This window comes from Sorex araneus, chromosome 4, assembly GCF_027595985.1.
Source record: "Sorex araneus isolate mSorAra2 chromosome 4, mSorAra2.pri, whole genome shotgun sequence".
Taxonomy (NCBI): Eukaryota; Metazoa; Chordata; class Mammalia; order Eulipotyphla; family Soricidae; genus Sorex; species Sorex araneus.
This window is the reverse complement of record NC_073305.1, coordinates 13,196,402-13,201,597: the sequence shown is the minus strand read 5'-3', so window position 1 is coordinate 13,201,597 and position 5,196 is coordinate 13,196,402. Positions and strand designations below refer to the sequence as shown.

At 47.5% G+C, this 5,196-nt stretch overlaps 1 non-coding gene across 1 annotated transcript; it reads right to left on the bottom strand.

The window, feature by feature from the left end:
• Window positions 1-2,590: 2,590 nt before the first annotated feature.
• On the bottom strand, window positions 2,591-2,662 carry TRNAC-GCA (transfer RNA cysteine (anticodon GCA)). Its single transcript has one exon. It is a non-coding gene; the product is annotated as a tRNA-Cys (tRNA).
• Between the last annotated feature and the right edge of the window lie 2,534 nt (window positions 2,663-5,196).

Here is a 5,196-nt window from a genome sequence, read left to right as displayed (position 1 = left end):
AGGAAAGGAAAAAGGAAAGGAAAGGAAAGGAAAGGAAAGGAAAGGAAAGGAAAGGAAAGGAAAGGAAAGGAAAGGGAAAGGAAAGGAAAGGAAAGAAAAGGAAAGGAAAGGAAAAGGAAAGGAAAGGAAAGGAAAGGAAAGGAAAGGAAAGGAAAAAGGAAAGGAAAGGAAAGGAAAGGAAAGGAAAGGAAAGGAAAGGAAAGGAAAGGAAAGGAAAGGAAAGGAAAGGAAAGGAAAGGAAAGGAAAGGAAAGGAAAGGAAAGGAAAGGAAAGGAAAGGAAAGGAAAGGAAAGGAAAGGAAAGGAAAGGAAAGGAAAGAAAGGAAAGGAAAGGAAAAAGGAAAGCTAAATGGAGGCACTTGTGCTAAACCCATTAAGAATTAATACCCAATCTATGCTTTAAGGGGCTGGGAGACCACTTCCAGCAATAATCAGCCTGGTGCTGAGCCAGGCTTCGAACCCAGGGCCTTCTGCATGCCAACCTGTACTCTAGCCCTTGGAGCTACCTCCAGAACCTCATTGGTCCTTGCGCGGAATCAGCTTTCAGCCATAGGAAGATACAGCAAGGGCTCTGGCTGGGAAAGTGATCGGGAGACTAGATCCTCGGGCAGACTGCTGGGATCGGTTCAGGTGCACTCGCAGAGTGAAGGCTGGAGAGAAAACTGGCCGAGTCGCAGGGCAGTATCCAGAGGCTGCCGGGGAGGTGGCTCTGCAGCAAGGCACTCGCCTGGCATGTGTGAGGTCCTGGGTTTGATCCCTGGCACCAGAAATGGGAAACCAGAGCTTAGAGTTTAAGGTAAAAGGCTACTGTGTTCTTGTGTTGTTGTTGTTGTTGCTGTTGTTGTTGCTGTTGTTTTTGTAAATGCAATCTCAGGGAGCAGAAGTGAGGTGAAAGGAAATGAAACAGCAAAAGAAGGTGAAGTCAGTTCCAAATGCACCTGTAAGCTGTTTGTCCTCTTAAACGTGACTCTCGGGTGCATGGACGCCCTCATCCAGGACAGTGTGTATGAGGGTGGAGGACAGCAGCCCTGGGCGTCTGGATATTGTGGGCTTCCCACACACACCCCACACACCGCATTAGCTCAACACAACCAGGTTCTGCACTGGAGGTTCGCTGGGCAAGAAGCAGTTCTCATGGTCTCTCACGGTGCAAAGCAAAAGAGAAACCCGGCCAGCGCACTAAGCGTATGGAGCAGAGACAGGCAGGGGAGACTCTGGGGGGTGTCTGTGTGAAGCTGGTGGGTGACTGTGATCAGGGAATCTGCCCTCGAACACACTGCCCATACAGTCTGTGTGGTGAGCACTGTGACAGGGGACACTCCCCAACATCAGCCCCCAAAAACTGTCTCCCCGGAGCCGACTGTTCTATGCCTTCAGTACTGCTGTTGCTACAGAGGTTGGGGGGTCTCACACTGGGTGCAGGAGGCCAGGGTCTCGAGATGGGCCAGTGTTCCGGCCTCATGCCAGCAAGGCAGACCCCGCACCCTCTGAGCCGTATCCCCCTGCCCCAGAAGTGTTTCACTTCCTGGGGCAGAAACACAGACAGGGAACCTTTGTAGGATTCTTCCTCCAAATCCACAACGCATCCAGGGAGTACCAAGAAAACTGCAGGCAAACAAGTGGAAGGGCCGTGTGTGTGTGTGTGTGTGTGTGTGTGTGTGTCTGTGTGTGTGTCTGTGTGTCTGTGTGTGTGTCTGTGTGTGTGTCTGTGTGTCTGTGTGTCTGTGTGTCTGTGTGTGTCTGTGTGTAGGGGAGAGGAGGCAGGGGATAGGATTGGACCACACACTGAGGGCTTAGTGCTTACTCCTGGCTCTGTGCTCAGGGGACCATATGGGGTGCTGGGGATCCAACCCAGGTTGACTGTGGGCAAGCAAGCCCCCTACCTGCTTTATTATTATCACTTCAGCCCCAAGGGGAGTCTTTTGACCAATGTCCCCTGGTAGGACTTTGCAAGTGATGGGGCTACACACGCGATCCTGCGTGGGAGGAAGGAAACGGAGCAGGGCTTGTGGCGGCCAGGTTTGAGCGCAGGGACAGAGGATAGCCGTGAGCGGAAGGAGCAGGGCTGCACAAGGAGGGTTCAGTTTGGTTCACGGGGACGCAGAGATAGAGCCAGGCTGTGTTAGCAGCTCACAAGCGGGGAGCTACATGGCACCTTTCTGCTATTTATAACTCACCCGTAAATCTAAAACCACAGACCACTTAAGGGGTGAGATGAAGACAAAGGTCAGATGAATAAGACAGGATTGATAGACAAGGAGAAATCAAGGTACCTTGGGAAAGTGCATGTGTCCATGTGTACACACGTGTGCGTGTGTGAATGTGTGTGCGTGTGTGCATGCCGGTGTGTGCGTACATGCTCGTGCATGAGTGTGCACATGTGAGTGTGCCTGCGAGTCTATGCATGGAAGGAAAGGTGAGCTCTTAAGAGCACAGTGCTCTAACATGAGAGGATTCTTGAGTCCGGGTGACTGATTGAAGCCAAGCCGGAGAGACAGTTCAGCCTCTTAAAGCTTCAGCCCTAAGCAACTTACTTCCTCCCCTTTACCTAGTCTCATACTAAAGCAGCCAAGGGCAACAAAAGAACATTGAGGGGGCACCTGGATTTGAACCAGGGACCTCTTGATCTGCAGTCAAATGCTCTACCACTGAGCTATACCCCCAGGACACAGCCAAGCTTCTGAAAAACACATACTCATGGCTGAGTGGTTAAGGCAATGAACTTGAAAAACATATTACTTTTTTATGAGCTTCATCGTGCTTCAGTAAATTTTTGTAGCTGGGATCCAACCTCAATTCAAATGCACCCACAATTCTTTTTTTTTTTTTTCAGGTTTAAGTCTCAGTCATTTAATGATTGAACCCCCATTCCTTCACCAGTGTACATGTTCCACCACCAAAGAACCCCAAAATACCCCCTTCCCACCCAGCCCCCACCTAAGTAGCTAATGATCTTCACTTTATTCTCTCTATACTTTGAATACATTCAATATTTCAATAGAGAACTCACTATTATTGTTTGGAATTTTCCCCCAACAATCAGGCCTGCTGAAAAGGCATCATTTAATAATTTCTTTTTTTTTTTAATTTATTTATTTTTAATTAGAGAATCACCGTGAGGGTACAGTTACAGATTTATACACTTTTGTGCTTATACTTCCCTCATACAAAGTTTGGGAACCCATCCCTTCACCAGTGCCCATTCTCCACCACCCGTAAACCCAGTGTCCCTCCCACCCTCCCCAATCCCATCTCCCCCTCACCCCACCCTGCCACTGTGGCAAGGCATTCCCTTCTGTTTTCTCTCTCTAATTAGCTGTTGTGGTTTGCAATAAAGGTGTTGAGTGGCCGCTGTGCTCAGTCTCTAGCCCTCATTCAGCCCGCAACTCCCTTCCCCCACATGGCCTTCGACTACAATGTAGTTGGTGATCGCTTCTCTGAGTTGACCTTTCCCCGGAACGTGAGGCCAGCCTCGAAGCCATGGAGTCAACCTCCTGGTACTTATTTCTACAGTTCTTGGGTGTTAGTCTCCCACTCTGTTATTCTATATACCATAGATGAGTGCAATCTTTCTATGTCTGTCTCTCTCTTTCTGACTCATTTCACTCAGCATGAAACTTTTCATGCCCATCCACTTAACTACAAAATTCTTGACCTCCTTTTTTCTAACAGCTGCATAGTATTCCATTGTATAGATGTACCAAAGTTTCCTCAACCAGTCATCCGTTCTGGGGCATTCGGGTTTTTTCCAGATTCTGGCTATTGTAAACAGTGCTGCGATGAACATACATGTGCAGATGTTGTTTCGATTGTACTTTTTTGCCTCTCTGAGCACCCACAATTCTTTTTCGCCATTCCACCTCCTGCCTTTCTTCCCAAACTCCCTTTCTTCCCAGCACCTACAGCTCAGGGCTCAGGCCACTTCTCAAGTACCTTTCCTGCCTTGGGAATCTGGCACCAGCTGCCCATAAATTTGGGCACGGCCATGAGTGTTTTAAGAACTATGGGCCATCCAGGTGTTAGACAGGGGGGAGATCCCGGGCACCCACAGATGATTTCAGAGGTTCCCACACAACTCTAGAATTAGACAGGTATGTCCTACATGGCTGTATTTTTCCTGTGTGTGATTCCATCAGATTTTTTTAGGGGACCAACCTCAGCCAGGATAGTTTGCTGGGTTGTTTTTTGTTTGTTTATTTGTTTGTTTGTTTGTAAATGAAAATATAGTTAAAACCAAAGAACACTGAATGTTCCAAAGTCCAAATCCACCTTTGAAAACTGATTTCAAGTTCCTTGCTCTAATCTGAAGACTTTAGTATCTCTCTAAGATGAGAGAAAAGAAAATTTTGCTCATTGCAACAAATTCTCGCAGACCAGCCTGTCAGATGCTGTGATGTCACGGGAACCAACAGAAGTAGAGGCCAGGGGTCGACTGAGGGATGCCACCTGTGCCTTTCCCCTCTCAGATATTACAGGCTGTCAGATGTCAAAAGTGGTCTGTCCCTAAGTAAGCTTGTTATTTTCTTGTCCAGACCTGTATCCACTCCTATTTTGCTGTTGCAGTAACAATATTAGGTATTTACTATGGGTTTGCTGTGTGTAAAACAGAGAACTGAAAGTTCCTCTCCTAAGTTCCCACAGAATCATCACAAAAATCCTCATAAAATTAGTGTGATTGCAGGTTTCCCCTACTCTCCAAAAGTTGGCTGTTCCTGCAAAAGTTTTCAAAAGCTAAAATTGGCACCAACCACACTGGTAGGGGGGTGGCAAAATGGTATTGCAAGTATAGAATCATTTTATGGACATTGGTATAAATCAGGGTGGCCTAATAAAAAGAAAGTAGGTCAATAAAGTGATGTCACCATCAATGTTCAATTACCATTAGTTGATGCAGAGAAAGCATTTGCACCTTTGCAGACAGAAAATATAAGTTATCAGATCCCACCAAGTAGAATAGAAAGTCTAAAATGACACTACCGGGGACCAGAGTGATGGTACAGTGAGTAGGGTGCTTGCCTTGCCTGTACCAACCCTGGTACAATACTGGAAACTCCATCTGGTCCCCTGAGCCTACCAGGAGTGATCCCTGAGCACAGAGCCAGGAGTAAGCCCTGAGCACTGCCAGATGTGGCCCCAAAACAAATAAGTGAACAAAAGACACTACGTGAGTGAATGCAGGGACAGCAGGATCCATCTC